Below are 21,079 nucleotides of genomic sequence, written 5' to 3' on the forward strand. Positions count from 1 at the left end.
CAGTGCCCATGGTGACAGTGCCGACAGTGACAGTGCCCATGGTGACACTTCTCACGGTGACAGTGCCCATGGGGACAGTTAGCATGGTGAGATTTCTCACGGTGATAGTGCCCGTTGTGACAGTGCTCACAGTGACAATGCCCATGGTGCCAGTGCCCATAGAGTCATTCCGCACGGTCTCATTTCTCACAGTGAAAGTGCCTATGGTGATATTAACCATGGTGACACTGCACATGGTGGCAGAGCAAAATGGTGACAGTGCCCATGGTGACATTGCTCATGGTGACTTTGCTTATGGTGATAGTCCTTACAGTGACAGTGCGCATGGTGACACTGCACACAGTGACAGTGTTCATGGTGACAGTGTTCACAGTGATAGTTCCCATGGTGAGATTGTCCATGGTAACAGTGCCCATAGTCACAATTCTCATGGTGTAGTGCTCACAGTGACAGTGCCCATGGTGTCATGCCCATGGTGACAGTGCTCATGGTGACAGTGCTCATGTTGGCAGTGCCATAAATAACAGTGCTCATTGTGGCAGTGCTCATGGTGTCCGTGCTCATGGTGACAGTGCCCATGTTTACAGTGTTTATGGTGATAGATGTCACGGTGTCAGTGCCCACGGGGACAGTGCCAAGGCTGACAAAGCCCAGGGTGATACTTCCCATTGGGACAGTGCCCACGGTGACAGTGCCCATGGTGACAGCGCCCAGTGTGACAAGGCTCATGGTGACAGTGCTCACGGTGACGGTGCCCATGGTGACAGTGCCGATGGTGAGAGTGCCACTAGTGACAGTGCTCATGGTGAAACTGCCCATGGAGACATCGCCCATGGTGATAGTGCTCGTGGTGACAACCCCACGGTGACAGTGCCAATGTTGATAGTCCCCGTGCTGACAGGTCTTACATTGAATGTGACCATGGTGTCTGTGCTCATGGTGACAGTGCTCAAGGTTATAGTCTCCATGTTGACAGTGCCGATGGTGACAATTCTCACGGTGACAGGGCCTATGGTGTAAATTCACATAGTGACAGTGTTCACGGTGACAGTGCCCATGGTGCTATTACCCATGGTGACAGTTCTCATAGTGAAACTGCCCATGGTGACACTGCACATGGTGGCAGTGCAAAATGGAGACAGTGCCCATGGTGATATTGCTCATGGTGACATTGCTTACGGTGATAGTGTGTATGGTGAAACTGCACACAGTGACATTGCTCATGGTGACAGTGTTTATGGCGTTAGTTCCTATCGTGAATGTGACCATGGGGACAGTGCCCATTGTCACAATTCTCATGGTGTAGTGCTCACGGTGACAGTGCCCATGGTGACAATACACAGGGTGACACTATTCATGGTGACATTGCTCATGGTGAGAGTGCCCATGTTCACAACTGTCACGGTGATAGTTCCCATGGTGACAATACCCAGGGTAACAGAGCTGATGGTAAAAGTGTTCACGGTGACAGTGCCCATGATGACAGTACCTAAGGTGACAATTCCCATGGTGAGACTGCTCATAGACAGTGCCCATGGTGACAATACCCAGCGTGTCCTGTCCATGGTGACAGTGATCATGGTGACACTTCTCATGAGGACAGTGCCATAAGTGACAGTGCTCATTGTGGCAGTGCTCATGGTGACCGTGTTCATGGTGACAGTGCCCATGGTGACAGTGCCTATGGTGATAGATATCATGGTGGCCGTGCCCAGGGTGACATTGCCCACGGTGACAAAGCCCATGGTGATACTTCCCATTGTGACAGTGCCAACGGTGGCAGAGCCCATGGTGACAGTGCCCAAGATAACAGTGTCCATGGTGAGAGTGCTAACGGTGACTCTGCCCATGGTGACAGCACCCAGTGTGACAATGCCCATTGTGACAGTGCTCACGGTGACCATGCCGATGGTGATAGTGCCAATAGTGAGAGTGCTCACGGTGACACTGCCCATGGAGACACTGACCATGGTGATAGTGCTCATCATGACAACCCCTCGGAGGCAGTGCCAATGGTGAGAGTCCCCGTGGTGACAGTTCTCACGGTGAAAGTGATCCTATTGATATTTCTCATGGTGACAGTGCTCTTGGTGACAGTGCTCAAGGTGATAGTCTGAATGTTGACAGTGCCCATGGTGACTCTTCTCATGGTGACAGTGCCTATGGTGATTATGCTCTTAGTGACAGTGCTCATGGTGACAGTGCCCATGGTGACAGTGACCACGGTGACTGTTCTCACCGTGGTAGTGCCCATGGTGACAGTGTTCATGATGACAGTCCGCATTAAGGCTGTGCCGTGGTGACAGTGCTCATGGTGATAGTTCTCACGGTGATAGTACGCACGTTGACAGTGCCAAAGGTGACAACACCCAGGTGATAGTAATCATGGTGAAAGTGCCCATGGTGGCAGTTCTCATACTGACAGTTCTTGTGACAGTGCTCATGGTGGCAGTGCTCGTGGTGACAGTGCTCTTGGTGACAGTGCTCATGGTGGCAGTGCCCATGGTGAGACTCCCGATGGTGACACTGCCCATGGTGACAGTGCACATGGTCATGGTGCATCTGGTGGCAGTGCAAAATAGTGAGAGTGCCCATGATGATATTGCTCATGGTGATAGTGCCCATGGTGAGAGTGCCCATGGTTCCAGTGCTCATGGTGACAGTGCCCATTGTGACAGTGGCCCTGGTGACAGTGCACACCGTGAGAGTGCCCATGGTGTCTGTGCCCATGGTGACAGTTCTTATCATGAGAGTGTTCACGGTAGCAGTGTTCATGGTAATAGTGCTCACGGAGACATTGCCCACAATGAGAGTGCCCATGGTGAGAATACTGACTGTGACAGTGCCCATGATGACTTTTCTCTCTGCGACAGTGCCCATGGGGACAGTTAGCACGGTGAGATTTCTCACAGTGATAGTGCACATTGTTTCAGTGCTAATAGTGAAAAGACCCACGGCGCCAGTGCCCATCATGGCATTGCTCACGGTGATAGTTCTCACGGTGACAGTGCCCATGGTGATATTACCCATGGTGACAGTACTCAGTGATCAAGTGCTCATGGTGACAGTGCCTAAGGTGATAGTGCACACGGTGGCAGTGCAAAATGGCGACAGTGCCCATGGGGACATTGCTTAATGTGATAGTCCTTGTGGTGACATTGCGCATGGTGACATTGCCCACCACGACAGTTCTCTTGTTGACAGTGCTCATGGTGATAGTGTCAATGTTGGAAGTGCCCATCGTGAAAGTGCCCATGGTGACAGTTCTTATGATGAGAGTGGTCAGAGTGGCAGTGCTCATGGTGAAAGTGCCCATGGTGACAGAGCCCACGGTGACAGTGTCCATAGTTATAGTGTCCACGGTGACAGTCCTAACAGTGAAATTGTCCATGGGGACACTGCCCATGGTGAAAGTGCCCATGGTCACAACACTCACGGTGATAGTGCTCATGGTGAGAGTGGCCATGGTGACAGTGACCACGGTGACAGTTCTAATGGTGATACTGCCCATGTTGACAGTGCTCATGGTGACAGACCACATTGTGCCAGTGCCCAAGGTGACAGTGCTCATGGTGACAGTGCCCAAAGTCACAATACCCATGGTGACAGTGCCCAGGCTGACAGTTCTCAAGGTGATAGTGCCCATGGTGACAGTGCACATGGTGATACAGAGAATGGGGACAGTGCTTATGGTGACAGTGGTCATGGTTGCAGTACCCATGGTGATAGTGCTGAAACTGACAGTGCCCTTGGGGATAGTGCCCATGGTGAGTGTGCTCGTGTTAATAGTGCCCATGGTGGCAGTTCCCATTGTGAAAGTGCTCATGATGACAGTGCCCATGTTGGTAGTTCCCATGGTGACAGTGCTCATGGTGATAGTGACCATGTTAACAGTGCACATGGTGGCTGTGCCCTTGGTGACAGTGCCCATGATGACAGTATTCATGGTGACAGTGCTCACGGTGATAGTGCCCTTGGTGACAGGGCACATGGTGGTAGTCCACATGGTGGCAGTGAAAAATGGTGACAGTTCCCATGCTGACAGTTCTCATTGTGACAATGCACATGGTCACAACCGATGCTGACACTGCTCATGGTAGCTGTACCCGTGGTGACAGGGCTCATGGTGATAGTGCCCATGTTAACAGTGCCCATGGTGACACTGCCCATGGTGACAATGCCCATGATGACAGTGCCCATGGAGTCAGTGCCCACGGAGCCATTGCCTATGGTAACAGTGCTCACAGTGACAGTACCCATGGTAACAGTGACCACGGTGAGAGTGCTCATGGTGATAGTGGCTATGGTGACAGATCACACTGTGACAGTCCGCATGGTGCCAGTACCGATAGTGACAGTGCCCATGGTGACATTGACCACGGTAAGAGTGCTCACGGTGCTAGTGCTCATAGTAATAGTGCTCATGGTGACAGTGCCAACAGTGACGGTGCTCACGGTGACAGTGCCCATGGTGATAGTGCCCATGGTGAGAGTCCGCCCATTGATAGTGCCCATGGTTGTAGTTCCCATTGTGAAAGTGCTCATGATGACATTGCCCATGTTGGTAGTTCCCATGGTGACAGTGCTCACGGTGATAGTGACCTTGGTAACTGTGCACATGGTGGCCGTGCCCTTGGTGACAGTGCCAATGATGACAGTACTCATGGTGACAGTTCTCATGGTAATAGTTCCCATGGGGACAAGGCACAGGTTGGCAGTGAAAAATGGTGAAAGTGCCCATGTTGACAGTTCTCATGGTGACAGTGCACACGGTGACAACCCATGCAGACAGTACTCACGGTGACAGTTCTCATGGTTGCAGTACCCATGGTGACAGTGCTCACAGTGATACTGCCCATAGTGGCAATGCCCATGGTGACAGTGCCCATGGTGACACTGCCCATGATGACAGTGCCCATGGTGAAAGTTCCCACGGCGCCATTGCCTATGGTGACAGTGCTCATGGTAACAGTGCCCATGGTGACAGTGACCATGGTGAGAGTGCTCACACTGATAGTGCCCATGGTGACAGGGCTCATGGTGCCAGGCCGCATTGTGCCAGTACCCATGGCGACAGTGGTCATGGTGACACTGACCACAGTGAGAGTGCTCACTGTGATAGAGCTCACGGTAATAGTGCTCATGGTGACAGTGCAAATGGTGACAATACCCATGGTGACAGTACTCATGTTGAAAATACCCATGGTGGCAGTTCTCATGGTGACAGTGCTCATAATAGCAGTGCCCAAGGTGGCAGTCCTCGTGGTGACAGTGCTAATGGTGACAGTGCTCTTGGTGGCAGTTCCCATGGGGACAGTACCGATGGTGACCCTGTGCATTGTTACAGTGCCCATGGTAACCGTGCTCATGGTGGTAGTGCACATCGTGACAGTGCCCATGGTGGTAGTTCACCTGGTGACAGTGCTAAATAGTGACAGTGCGCATGCTGACAGTGCTCACGGTGATAGTGCCCATGGTGACAGTGCCCACGGTGATAATGGGTATTATTACAGTGTTCATCGTGACAGAGCCCAAGGTGGCAGTGGCCATGGTGACAGTGCCCACAATGACAGTGCCCATGGTGACAGTGCCGACAGTGACAGTGCCCATGGTGACACTTCTCACAGTGAATGTGCCCATGGGGACAGTTACCATGATGAGATTTCTCACGGTGATAGTGCCCGTTGTGACAGTGCTCACACTGACAATGCCCATGGTGCCAGTGCCCATAGAGACATTCCGCACGGTCACATTTCTCACGGTGAAAGTGCCTATGGTGACACTGCACCTGGTGGCAGTGCAAAATGGTGACAGTGCCCATGGTGACATTGCTCATAGTGACTTTGCTTACAGTGATAGTCCTTACGGTGACAGTGTGCATGGTGACACTGCACAAAGTTGCAGTGTTTATGGTGACAGTGTTCACGGTGATACTTTCCATGGTGATAGTGCCCATGGTGACACTGCACATGGTGGCAGTGATAAATGGTGACAGTGCCCCTGTTGACAGTTCTCATGGTGACAGTGCACACGGTGACAACCCGTGCAGACTGTACTCACGGTGAGAGTTCTCATGTTTGCAGTATCCATGGTGACAGTGCTCACAGTGATAGTGCCCATGGTGAGAGTGCCCATGATGACAGGGCCCATGGTGCCATTGCCTATGGTGACAGTGCTCATGGTAACAGTGCCCAAGGTGACAGTGACCATGGTGAGAGTGCTCACACTGATGGTGCCCATGGTGACAGTGCTCACGGTGCCTGTCTACATTGTGACAGTACCCATGGCGACAGTGCTCATGGTGACAGTGACCACAGTGAGAGTGCTCATAGTGATAGTGCTCACGGTAATAGTGCTCATGGTGACAATGCAAATGGTGACAATACCATGGTGACAGTACTCATGTTGAAAATACCCATGGTGGCAGTTCTCCTAGCGACAGATCTCATGGTGACAGTGCTCATAATAGCAGTGCCCAGGTGCCAGTGCTCGTGGTGACAGTGCTAATGGTGACAGTGCTCTTGGTGGCAGTTCCCATCGGGACAATACTGATGGTGACGCTGTGCATTGTTACAGTGCCCATGGTAACCGTGCTCACGGTGATAGTGCACATCGTGACAGCGCCCATGGTGGTAGTTCACCTGGTGACAGTGCTAAATAGTGACAGTGCACGTGCTGACAGTGCTCACGGTGATAGTGCCCATGGTGACAGTGCACACGGTGAGAATGGGCATTGTTACAGAGTTCATGGTGACAGCACACGGTGGCAGTGGCCATGGAGACAGTGCCCACAATGACAGTGCCCATGGTGACAGTGCCGACAGTGACAGTGCCCATGGTGACACTTCTCACGGTGACAGTGCCCATGGGGACAGTTAGCATGGTGAGATTTCTCACGGTGATAGTGCCCGTTGTGACAGTGCTCACAGTGACAATGCCCATGGTGCCAGTGCCCATAGAGTCATTCCGCACGGTCTCATTTCTCACAGTGAAAGTGCCTATGGTGATATTAACCATGGTGACACTGCACATGGTGGCAGAGCAAAATGGTGACAGTGCCCATGGTGACATTGCTCATGGTGACTTTGCTTATGGTGATAGTCCTTACAGTGACAGTGCGCATGGTGACACTGCACACAGTGACAGTGTTCATGGTGACAGTGTTCACAGTGATAGTTCCCATGGTGAGATTGTCCATGGTAACAGTGCCCATAGTCACAATTCTCATGGTGTAGTGCTCACAGTGACAGTGCCCATGGTGTCATGCCCATGGTGACAGTGCTCATGGTGACAGTGCTCATGTTGGCAGTGCCATAAATAACAGTGCTCATTGTGGCAGTGCTCATGGTGTCCGTGCTCATGGTGACAGTGCCCATGTTTACAGTGTTTATGGTGATAGATGTCACGGTGTCAGTGCCCACGGGGACAGTGCCAAGGCTGACAAAGCCCAGGGTGATACTTCCCATTGGGACAGTGCCCACGGTGACAGTGCCCATGGTGACAGCGCCCAGTGTGACAAGGCTCATGGTGACAGTGCTCACGGTGACGGTGCCCATGGTGACAGTGCCGATGGTGAGAGTGCCACTAGTGACAGTGCTCATGGTGAAACTGCCCATGGAGACATCGCCCATGGTGATAGTGCTCGTGGTGACAACCCCACGGTGACAGTGCCAATGTTGATAGTCCCCGTGCTGACAGGTCTTACATTGAATGTGACCATGGTGTCTGTGCTCATGGTGACAGTGCTCAAGGTTATAGTCTCCATGTTGACAGTGCCGATGGTGACAATTCTCACGGTGACAGGGCCTATGGTGTAAATTCACATAGTGACAGTGTTCACGGTGACAGTGCCCATGGTGCTATTACCCATGGTGACAGTTCTCATAGTGAAACTGCCCATGGTGACACTGCACATGGTGGCAGTGCAAAATGGAGACAGTGCCCATGGTGATATTGCTCATGGTGACATTGCTTACGGTGATAGTGTGTATGGTGAAACTGCACACAGTGACATTGCTCATGGTGACAGTGTTTATGGCGTTAGTTCCTATCGTGAATGTGACCATGGGGACAGTGCCCATTGTCACAATTCTCATGGTGTAGTGCTCACGGTGACAGTGCCCATGGTGACAATACACAGGGTGACACTATTCATGGTGACATTGCTCATGGTGAGAGTGCCCATGTTCACAACTGTCACGGTGATAGTTCCCATGGTGACAATACCCAGGGTAACAGAGCTGATGGTAAAAGTGTTCACGGTGACAGTGCCCATGATGACAGTACCTAAGGTGACAATTCCCATGGTGAGACTGCTCATAGACAGTGCCCATGGTGACAATACCCAGCGTGTCCTGTCCATGGTGACAGTGATCATGGTGACACTTCTCATGAGGACAGTGCCATAAGTGACAGTGCTCATTGTGGCAGTGCTCATGGTGACCGTGTTCATGGTGACAGTGCCCATGGTGACAGTGCCTATGGTGATAGATATCATGGTGGCCGTGCCCAGGGTGACATTGCCCACGGTGACAAAGCCCATGGTGATACTTCCCATTGTGACAGTGCCAACGGTGGCAGAGCCCATGGTGACAGTGCCCAAGATAACAGTGTCCATGTTGAGAGTGCTAACGGTGACTCTGCCCATGGTGACAGCACCCAGTGTGACAATGCCCATTGTGACAGTGCTCACGGTGACCATGCCGATGGTGATAGTGCCAATAGTGAGAGTGCTCACGGTGACACTGCCCATGGAGACACTGACCATGGTGATAGTGCTCATCATGACAACCCCTCGGAGGCAGTGCCAATGGTGAGAGTCCCCGTGGTGACAGTTCTCACGGTGAAAGTGATCCTATTGATATTTCTCATGGTGACAGTGCTCTTGGTGACAGTGCTCAAGGTGATAGTCTGAATGTTGACAGTGCCCATGGTGACTCTTCTCATGGTGACAGTGCCTATGGTGATTATGCTCTTAGTGACAGTGCTCATGGTGACAGTGCCCATGGTGACAGTGACCACGGTGACTGTTCTCACCGTGGTAGTGCCCATGGTGACAGTGTTCATGATGACAGTCCGCATTAAGGCTGTGCCGTGGTGACAGTGCTCATGGTGATAGTTCTCACGGTGATAGTACGCACGTTGACAGTGCCAAAGGTGACAACACCCAGGTGATAGTAATCATGGTGAAAGTGCCCATGGTGGCAGTTCTCATACTGACAGTTCTTGTGACAGTGCTCATGGTGGCAGTGCTCGTGGTGACAGTGCTCTTGGTGACAGTGCTCATGGTGGCAGTGCCCATGGTGAGACTCCCGATGGTGACACTGCCCATGGTGACAGTGCACATGGTCATGGTGCATCTGGTGGCAGTGCAAAATAGTGAGAGTGCCCATGATGATATTGCTCATGGTGATAGTGCCCATGGTGAGAGTGCCCATGGTTCCAGTGCTCATGGTGACAGTGCCCATTGTGACAGTGGCCCTGGTGACAGTGCACACCGTGAGAGTGCCCATGGTGTCTGTGCCCATGGTGACAGTTCTTATCATGAGAGTGTTCACGGTAGCAGTGTTCATGGTAATAGTGCTCACGGAGACATTGCCCACAATGAGAGTGCCCATGGTGAGAATACTGACTGTGACAGTGCCCATGATGACTTTTCTCTCTGCGACAGTGCCCATGGGGACAGTTAGCACGGTGAGATTTCTCACAGTGATAGTGCACATTGTTTCAGTGCTAATAGTGAAAAGACCCACGGCGCCAGTGCCCATCATGGCATTGCTCACGGTGATAGTTCTCAAGGTGACAGTGCCCATGGTGATATTACCCATGGTGACAGTACTCAGTGATCAAGTGCTCATGGTGACAGTGCCTAAGGTGATAGTGCACACGGTGGCAGTGCAAAATGGCGACAGTGCCCATGGGGACATTGCTTAATGTGATAGTCCTTGTGGTGACATTGCGCATGGTGACATTGCCCACCACGACAGTTCTCTTGTTGACAGTGCTCATGGTGATAGTGTCAATGTTGGAAGTGCCCATCGTGAAAGTGCCCATGGTGACAGTTCTTATGATGAGAGTGGTCAGAGTGGCAGTGCTCATGGTGAAAGTGCCCATGGTGACAGAGCCCACGGTGACAGTGTCCATAGTTATAGTGTCCACGGTGACAGTCCTAACAGTGAAATTGTCCATGGGGACACTGCCCATGGTGAAAGTGCCCATGGTCACAACACTCACGGTGATAGTGCTCATGGTGAGAGTGGCCATGGTGACAGTGACCACGGTGACAGTTCTAATGGTGATACTGCCAATGATGACAGTGCTCATGGTGACAGTCGACATTGTGCCAGTGCCAAAGGTGACAGTGCTCATGGTGACAGTGCCCAAAGTCACAATACCCATGGTGACAGTGCCCAGGCTGACAGTTCTCAAGGTGATAGTGCCCATGGTGACAGTGCACATGGTGATACAGAGAATGGGGACAGTGCTTATGGTGACAGTGGTCATGGTTGCAGTACCCATGGTGATAGTGCTGAAACTGACAGTGCCCTTGGGGATAGTGCCCATGGTGAGTGTGCTCGTGTTAATAGTGCCCATGGTGGCAGTTCCCATTGTGAAAGTGCTCATGATGACAGTGCCCATGTTGGTAGTTCCCATGGTGACAGTGCTCATGGTGATAGTGACCATGTTAACAGTGCACATGGTGGCTGTGCCCTTGGTGACAGTGCCCATGATGACAGTATTCATGGTGACAGTGCTCACGGTGATAGTGCCCTTGGTGACAGGGCACATGGTGGTAGTCCACATGGTGGCAGTGAAAAATGGTGACAGTTCCCATGCTGACAGTTCTCATTGTGACAATGCACATGGTCACAACCGATGCTGACACTGCTCATGGTAGCTGTACCCGTGGTGACAGGGCTCATGGTGATAGTGCCCATGTTAACAGTGCCCATGGTGACACTGCCCATGGTGACAATGCCCATGATGACAGTGCCCATGGAGTCAGTGCCCACGGAGCCATTGCCTATGGTAACAGTGCTCACAGTGACAGTACCCATGGTAACAGTGACCACGGTGAGAGTGCTCATGGTGATAGTGGCTATGGTGACAGATCACACTGTGACAGTCCGCATTGTGCCAGTACCGATAGTGACAGTGCCCATGGTGACATTGACCACGGTAAGAGTGCTCACGGTGCTAGTGCTCATAGTAATAGTGCTCATGGTGACAGTGCCAACAGTGACGGTGCTCACGGTGACAGTGCCCATGGTGATAGTGCCCATGGTGAGAGTCCGCCCATTGATAGTTCCCATGGTTGTAGTTCCCATTGTGAAAGTGCTCATGATGACATTGCCCATGTTGGTAGTTCCCATGGTGACAGTGCTCACGGTGATAGTGACCTTGGTAACTGTGCACATGGTGGCCGTGCCCTTGGTGACAGTGCCAATGATGACAGTACTCATGGTGACAGTTCTCATGGTAATAGTTCCCATGGGGACAAGGCACAGGTTGGCAGTGAAAAATGGTGAAAGTGCCCATGTTGACAGTTCTCATGGTGACAGTGCACACGGTGACAACCCATGCAGACAGTACTCACGGTGACAGTTCTCATGGTTGCAGTACCCATGGTGACAGTGCTCACAGTGATACTGCCCATAGTGGCAATGCCCATGGTGACAGTGCCCATGGTGACACTGCCCATGATGACAGTGCCCATGGTGAAAGTTCCCACGGCGCCATTGCCTATGGTGACAGTGCTCATGGTAACAGTGCCCATGGTGACAGTGACCATGGTGAGAGTGCTCACACTGATAGTGCCCATGGTGACAGGGCTCATGGTGCCAGGCCGCATTGTGCCAGTACCCATGGCGACAGTGGTCATGGTGACACTGACCACAGTGAGAGTGCTCACTGTGATAGAGCTCACGGTAATAGTGCTCATGGTGACAGTGCAAATGGTGACAATACCCATGGTGACAGTACTCATGTTGAAAATACCCATGGTGGCAGTTCTCATGGTGACAGTGCTCATAATAGCAGTGCCCAAGGTGGCAGTCCTCGTGGTGACAGTGCTAATGGTGACAGTGCTCTTGGTGGCAGTTCCCATGGGGACAGTACCGATGGTGACCCTGTGCATTGTTACAGTGCCCATGGTAACCGTGCTCATGGTGGTAGTGCACATCGTGACAGTGCCCATGGTGGTAGTTCACCTGGTGACAGTGCTAAATAGTGACAGTGCGCATGCTGACAGTGCTCACGGTGATAGTGCCCATGGTGACAGTGCCCACGGTGATAATGGGTATTATTACAGTGTTCATCGTGACAGAGCCCAAGGTGGCAGTGGCCATGGTGACAGTGCCCACAATGACAGTGCCCATGGTGACAGTGCCGACAGTGACAGTGCCCATGGTGACACTTCTCACAGTGAATGTGCCCATGGGGACAGTTACCATGATGAGATTTCTCACGGTGATAGTGCCCGTTGTGACAGTGCTCACACTGACAATGCCCATGGTGCCAGTGCCCATAGAGACATTCCGCACGGTCACATTTCTCACGGTGAAAGTGCCTATGGTGACACTGCACCTGGTGGCAGTGCAAAATGGTGACAGTGCCCATGGTGACATTGCTCATAGTGACTTTGCTTACAGTGATAGTCCTTACGGTGACAGTGTGCATGGTGACACTGCACAAAGTTGCAGTGTTTATGGTGACAGTGTTCACGGTGATACTTTCCATGGTGATAGTGCCCATGGTGACACTGCACATGGTGGCAGTGATAAATGGTGACAGTGCCCCTGTTGACAGTTCTCATGGTGACAGTGCACACGGTGACAACCCGTGCAGACTGTACTCACGGTGAGAGTTCTCATGTTTGCAGTATCCATGGTGACAGTGCTCACAGTGATAGTGCCCATGGTGAGAGTGCCCATGATGACAGGGCCCATGGTGCCATTGCCTATGGTGACAGTGCTCATGGTAACAGTGCCCAAGGTGACAGTGACCATGGTGAGAGTGCTCACACTGATGGTGCCCATGGTGACAGTGCTCACGGTGCCTGTCTACATTGTGACAGTACCCATGGCGACAGTGCTCATGGTGACAGTGACCACAGTGAGAGTGCTCATAGTGATAGTGCTCACGGTAATAGTGCTCATGGTGACAATGCAAATGGTGACAATACCATGGTGACAGTACTCATGTTGAAAATACCCATGGTGGCAGTTCTCCTAGCGACAGATCTCATGGTGACAGTGCTCATAATAGCAGTGCCCAGGTGCCAGTGCTCGTGGTGACAGTGCTAATGGTGACAGTGCTCTTGGTGGCAGTTCCCATCGGGACAATACTGATGGTGACGCTGTGCATTGTTACAGTGCCCATGGTAACCGTGCTCACGGTGATAGTGCACATCGTGACAGCGCCCATGGTGGTAGTTCACCTGGTGACAGTGCTAAATAGTGACAGTGCACGTGCTGACAGTGCTCACGGTGATAGTGCCCATGGTGACAGTGCACACGGTGAGAATGGGCATTGTTACAGAGTTCATGGTGACAGCACACGGTGGCAGTGGCCATGGAGACAGTGCCCACAATGACAGTGCCCATGGTGACAGTGCCGACAGTGACAGTGCCCATGGTGACACTTCTCACGGTGACAGTGCCCATGGGGACAGTTAGCATGGTGAGATTTCTCACGGTGATAGTGCCCGTTGTGACAGTGCTCACAGTGACAATGCCCATGGTGCCAGTGCCCATAGAGTCATTCCGCACGGTCTCATTTCTCACAGTGAAAGTGCCTATGGTGATATTAACCATGGTGACACTGCACATGGTGGCAGAGCAAAATGGTGACAGTGCCCATGGTGACATTGCTCATGGTGACTTTGCTTATGGTGATAGTCCTTACAGTGACAGTGCGCATGGTGACACTGCACACAGTGACAGTGTTCATGGTGACAGTGTTCACAGTGATAGTTCCCATGGTGAGATTGTCCATGGTAACAGTGCCCATAGTCACAATTCTCATGGTGTAGTGCTCACAGTGACAGTGCCCATGGTGTCATGCCCATGGTGACAGTGCTCATGGTGACAGTGCTCATGTTGGCAGTGCCATAAATAACAGTGCTCATTGTGGCAGTGCTCATGGTGTCCGTGCTCATGGTGACAGTGCCCATGTTTACAGTGTTTATGGTGATAGATGTCACGGTGTCAGTGCCCACGGGGACAGTGCCAAGGCTGACAAAGCCCAGGGTGATACTTCCCATTGGGACAGTGCCCACGGTGACAGTGCCCATGGTGACAGCGCCCAGTGTGACAAGGCTCATGGTGACAGTGCTCACGGTGACGGTGCCCATGGTGACAGTGCCGATGGTGAGAGTGCCACTAGTGACAGTGCTCATGGTGAAACTGCCCATGGAGACATCGCCCATGGTGATAGTGCTCGTGGTGACAACCCCACGGTGACAGTGCCAATGTTGATAGTCCCCGTGCTGACAGGTCTTACATTGAATGTGACCATGGTGTCTGTGCTCATGGTGACAGTGCTCAAGGTTATAGTCTCCATGTTGACAGTGCCGATGGTGACAATTCTCACGGTGACAGGGCCTATGGTGTAAATTCACATAGTGACAGTGTTCACGGTGACAGTGCCCATGGTGCTATTACCCATGGTGACAGTTCTCATAGTGAAACTGCCCATGGTGACACTGCACATGGTGGCAGTGCAAAATGGAGACAGTGCCCATGGTGATATTGCTCATGGTGACATTGCTTACGGTGATAGTGTGTATGGTGAAACTGCACACAGTGACATTGCTCATGGTGACAGTGTTTATGGCGTTAGTTCCTATCGTGAATGTGACCATGGGGACAGTGCCCATTGTCACAATTCTCATGGTGTAGTGCTCACGGTGACAGTGCCCATGGTGACAATACACAGGGTGACACTATTCATGGTGACATTGCTCATGGTGAGAGTGCCCATGTTCACAACTGTCACGGTGATAGTTCCCATGGTGACAATACCCAGGGTAACAGAGCTGATGGTAAAAGTGTTCACGGTGACAGTGCCCATGATGACAGTACCTAAGGTGACAATTCCCATGGTGAGACTGCTCATAGACAGTGCCCATGGTGACAATACCCAGCGTGTCCTGTCCATGGTGACAGTGATCATGGTGACACTTCTCATGAGGACAGTGCCATAAGTGACAGTGCTCATTGTGGCAGTGCTCATGGTGACCGTGTTCATGGTGACAGTGCCCATGGTGACAGTGCCTATGGTGATAGATATCATGGTGGCCGTGCCCAGGGTGACATTGCCCACGGTGACAAAGCCCATGGTGATACTTCCCATTGTGACAGTGCCAACGGTGGCAGAGCCCATGGTGACAGTGCCCAAGATAACAGTGTCCATGGTGAGAGTGCTAACGGTGACTCTGCCCATGGTGACAGCACCCAGTGTGACAATGCCCATTGTGACAGTGCTCACGGTGACCATGCCGATGGTGATAGTGCCAATAGTGAGAGTGCTCACGGTGACACTGCCCATGGAGACACTGACCATGGTGATAGTGCTCATCATGACAACCCCTCGGAGGCAGTGCCAATGGTGAGAGTCCCCGTGGTGACAGTTCTCACGGTGAAAGTGATCCTATTGATATTTCTCATGGTGACAGTGCTCTTGGTGACAGTGCTCAAGGTGATAGTCTGAATGTTGACAGTGCCCATGGTGACTCTTCTCATGGTGACAGTGCCTATGGTGATTATGCTCTTAGTGACAGTGCTCATGGTGACAGTGCCCATGGTGACAGTGACCACGGTGACTGTTCTCACCGTGGTAGTGCCCATGGTGACAGTGTTCATGATGACAGTCCGCATTAAGGCTGTGCCGTGGTGACAGTGCTCATGGTGATAGTTCTCACGGTGATAGTACGCACGTTGACAGTGCCAAAGGTGACAACACCCAGGTGATAGTAATCATGGTGAAAGTGCCCATGGTGGCAGTTCTCATACTGACAGTTCTTGTGACAGTGCTCATGGTGGCAGTGCTCGTGGTGACAGTGCTCTTGGTGACAGTGCTCATGGTGGCAGTGCCCATGGTGAGACTCCCGATGGTGACACTGCCCATGGTGACAGTGCACATGGTCATGGTGCATCTGGTGGCAGTGCAAAATAGTGAGAGTGCCCATGATGATATTGCTCATGGTGATAGTGCCCATGGTGAGAGTGCCCATGGTTCCAGTGCTCATGGTGACAGTGCCCATTGTGACAGTGGCCCTGGTGACAGTGCACACCGTGAGAGTGCCCATGGTGTCTGTGCCCATGGTGACAGTTCTTATCATGAGAGTGTTCACGGTAGCAGTGTTCATGGTAATAGTGCTCACGGAGACATTGCCCACAATGAGAGTGCCCATGGTGAGAATACTGACTGTGACAGTGCCCATGATGACTTTTCTCTCTGCGACAGTGCCCATGGGGACAGTTAGCACGGTGAGATTTCTCACAGTGATAGTGCACATTGTTTCAGTGCTAATAGTGAAAAGACCCACGGCGCCAGTGCCCATCATGGCATTGCTCACGGTGATAGTTCTCACGGTGACAGTGCCCATGGTGATATTACCCATGGTGACAGTACTCAGTGATCAAGTGCTCATGGTGACAGTGCCTAAGGTGATAGTGCACACGGTGGCAGTGCAAAATGGCGACAGTGCCCATGGGGACATTGCTTAATGTGATAGTCCTTGTGGTGACATTGCGCATGGTGACATTGCCCACCACGACAGTTCTCTTGTTGACAGTGCTCATGGTGATAGTGTCAATGTTGGAAGTGCCCATCGTGAAAGTGCCCATGGTGACAGTTCTTATGATGAGAGTGGTCAGAGTGGCAGTGCTCATGGTGAAAGTGCCCATGGTGACAGAGCCCACGGTGACAGTGTCCATAGTTATAGTGTCCACGGTGACAGTCCTAACAGTGAAATTGTCCATGGGGACACTGCCCATGGTGAAAGTGCCCATGGTCACAACACTCACGGTGATAGTGCTCATGGTGAGAGTGGCCATGGTGACAGTGACCACGGTGACAGTTCTAATGGTGATACTGCCCATGATGACAGTGCTCATGGTGACAGACCACATTGTGCCAGTGCCCAAGGTGACAGTGCTCATGGTGACAGTGCCCAAAGTCACAATACCCATGGTGACAGTGCCCAGGCTGACAGTTCTCAAGGTGATAGTGCCCATGGTGACAGTGCACATGGTGATACAGAGAATGGGGACAGTGCTTATGGTGACAGTGGTCATGGTTGCAGTACCCATGGTGATAGTGCTGAAACTGACAGTGCCCTTGGGGATAGTGCCCATGGTGAGTGTGCTCGTGTTAATAGTGCCCATGGTGGCAGTTCCCATTGTGAAAGTGCTCATGATGACAGTGCCCATGTTGGTAGTTCCCATGGTGACAGTGCTCATGGTGATAGTGACCATGTTAACAGTGCACATGGTGGCTGTGCCCTTGGTGACAGTGCCCATGATGACAGTATTCATGGTGACAGTGCTCACGGTGATAGTGCCCTTGGTGACAGGGCACATGGTGGTAGTCCACATGGTGGCAGTGAAAAATGGTGACAGTTCCCATGCTGACAGTTCTCATTGTGACAATGCACATGGTCACAACCGATGCTGACACTGCTCATGGTAGCTGTACCCGTGGTGACAGGGCTCATGGTGATAGTGCCCATGTTAACAGTGCCCATGGTGACACTGCCCATGGTGACAATGCCCATGATGACAGTGCCCATGGAGTCAGTGCCCACGGAGCCATTGCCTATGGTAACAGTGCTCACAGTGACAGTACCCATGGTAACAGTGACCACGGTGAGAGTGCTCATGGTGATAGTGGCTATGGTGACAGATCACACTGTGACAGTCCGCATGGTGCCAGTACCGATAGTGACAGTGCCCATGGTGACATTGACCACGGTAAGAGTGCTCACGGTGCTAGTGCTCATAGTAATAGTGCTCATGGTGACAGTGCCAACAGTGACGGTGCTCACGGTGACAGTGCCCATGGTGATAGTGCCCATGGTGAGAGTCCGCCCATTGATAGTGCCCATGGTTGTAGTTCCCATTGTGAAAGTGCTCATGATGACATTGCCCATGTTGGTAGTTCCCATGGTGACAGTGCTCACGGTGATAGTGACCTTGGTAACTGTGCACATGGTGGCCGTGCCCTTGGTGACAGTGCCAATGATGACAGTACTCATGGTGACAGTTCTCATGGTAATAGTTCCCATGGGGACAAGGCACAGGTTGGCAGTGAAAAATGGTGAAAGTGCCCATGTTGACAGTTCTCATGGTGACAGTGCACACGGTGACAACCCATGCAGACAGTACTCACGGTGACAGTTCTCATGGTTGCAGTACCCATGGTGACAGTGCTCACAGTGATACTGCCCATAGTGGCAATGCCCATGGTGACAGTGCCCATGGTGACACTGCCCATGATGACAGTGCCCATGGTGAAAGTTCCCACGGCGCCATTGCCTATGGTGACAGTGCTCATGGTAACAGTGCCCATGGTGACAGTGACCATGGTGAGAGTGCTCACACTGATAGTGCCCATGGTGACAGGGCTCATGGTGCCAGGCCGCATTGTGCCAGTACCCATGGCGACAGTGGTCATGGTGACACTGACCACAGTGAGAGTGCTCACTGTGATAGAGCTCACGGTAATAGTGCTCATGGTGACAGTGCAAATGGTGACAATACCCATGGTGACAGTACTCATGTTGAAAATACCCATGGTGGCAGTTCTCATGGTGACAGTGCTCATAATAGCAGTGCCCAAGGTGGCAGTCCTCGTGGTGACAGTGCTAATGGTGACAGTGCTCTTGGTGGCAGTTCCCATGGGGACAGTACCGATGGTGACCCTGTGCATTGTTACAGTGCCCATGGTAACGGTGCTCATGGTGGTAGTGCACATCGTGACAGTGCCCATGGTGGTAGTTCACCTGGTGACAGTGCTAAATAGTGACAGTGCGCATGCTGACAGTGCTCACGGTGATAGTGCCCATGGTGACAGTGCCCACGGTGATAATGGGTATTATTACAGTGTTCATCGTGACAGAGCCCAAGGTGGCAGTGGCCATGGTGACAGTGCCCACAATGACAGTGCCCATGGTGACAGTGCCGACAGTGACAGTGCCCATGGTGACACTTCTCACAGTGAATGTGCCCATGGGGACAGTTACCATGATGAGATTTCTCACGGTGATAGTGCCCGTTGTGACAGTGCTCACAGTGACAATGCCCATGGTGCCAGTGCCCATAGAGACATTCCGCACGGTCACATTTCTCACGGTGAAAGTGCCTATGGTGACACTGCACCTGGTGGCAGTGCAAAATGGTGACAGTGCCCATGGTGACATTGCTCATAGTGACTTTGCTTACAGTGATAGTCCTTACGGTGACAGTGTGCATGGTGACAGTGCAGAAAGTTGCAGTGTTTATGGTGACAGTGTTCACGGTGATACTTTCCATGGTGATAGTGCCCATGGTGACACTGCACATGGTGGCAGTGATAAATGGTGACAGTGCCCCTGTTGACAGTTCTCATGGTGACAGTGCACACGGTGACAACCCGTGCAGACTGTACTCACGGTGAGAGTTCTCATGTTTGCAGTATCCATGGTGACAGTGCTCACAGTGATAGTGCCCATGGTGAGAGTGCCCATGATGACAGGGCCCATGGTGCCATTGCCTATGGTGACAGTGCTCATGGTAACAGTGCCCAAGGTGACAGTGACCATGGTGAGAGTGCTCACACTGATGGTGCCCATGGTGACAGTGCTCACGGTGCCTGTCTACATTGTGACAGTACCCATGGCGACAGTGCTCATGGTGACAGTGACCACAGTGAGAGTGCTCATAGTGATAGTGCTCACGGTAATAGTGCTCATGGTGACAATGCAAATGGTGACAATACCATGGTGACAGTACTCATGTTGAAAATACCCATGGTGGCAGTTCTCATAGCGACAGATCTCATGGTGACAGTGCTCATAATAGCAGTGCCCAGGTGCCAGTGCTCGTGGTGACAGTGCTAATGGTGACAGTGCTCTTGGTGGCAGTTCCCATCGGGACAATACTGATGGTGACGCTGTGCATTGTTACAGTGCCCATGGTAACCGTGCTCACGGTGATAGTGCACATCGTGACAGCGCCCATGGTGGTAGTTCACCTGGTGACAGTGCTAAATAGTGACAGTGCACGTGCTGACAGTGCTCACGGTGATAGTGCCCATGGTGACAGTGCACACGGTGAGAATGGGCATTGTTACAGAGTTCATGGTGACAGCACACGGTGGCAGTGGCCATGGAGACAGTGCCCACAATGACAGGGCCCATGGTGACAGTGCCGACAGTGACAGTGCCCATGGTGACACTTCTCACGGTGACAGTGCCCATGGGGACAGTTAGCATGGTGAGATTTCTCACGTTGATAGTGCCCGTTGTGACAGTGCTCACAGTGACAATGCCCATGGTGCCAGTGCCCATAGAGTCATTCCGCACGGTCTCATTTCTCACAGTGAAAGTGCCTATGGTGATATTAACCATGGTGACACTGCACATGGTGGCAGAGCAAAATGGTGACAGTGCCCATGGTGACATTGCTCATGGTGACTTTGCTTATGGTGATAGTCCTTACAGTGACAGTGCGCATGGTGACACTGCACACAGTGACAGTGTTCATGGTGACAGTGTTCACAGTGATAGTTCCCATGGTGAGATTGTCCATGGTAACAGTGCCCATAGTCACAATTCTCATGGTGTAGTGCTCACAGTGACAGTGCCCATGGTGTCATGCCCATGGTGACAGTGCTCATGGTGACAGTGCTCATTTTGGCAGTGCCATAAATAACAGTGCTCATTGTGGCAGTGCTCATGGTGTCCGTGCTCATGGTGACAGTGCCCATGTTTACAGTGTTTATGGTGATAGATGTCACGGTGTCAGTGCCCACGGGGACAGTGCCAAGGCTGACAAAGCCCAGGGTGATACTTCCCATTGGGACAGTGCCCACGGTG

This window comes from Mesoplodon mirus (assembly GCF_964341445.2).
Source record: "Mesoplodon mirus genome assembly, contig: SUPER_3_unloc_1, whole genome shotgun sequence".
Classification (NCBI taxonomy): domain Eukaryota; kingdom Metazoa; phylum Chordata; class Mammalia; order Artiodactyla; family Ziphiidae; genus Mesoplodon; species Mesoplodon mirus.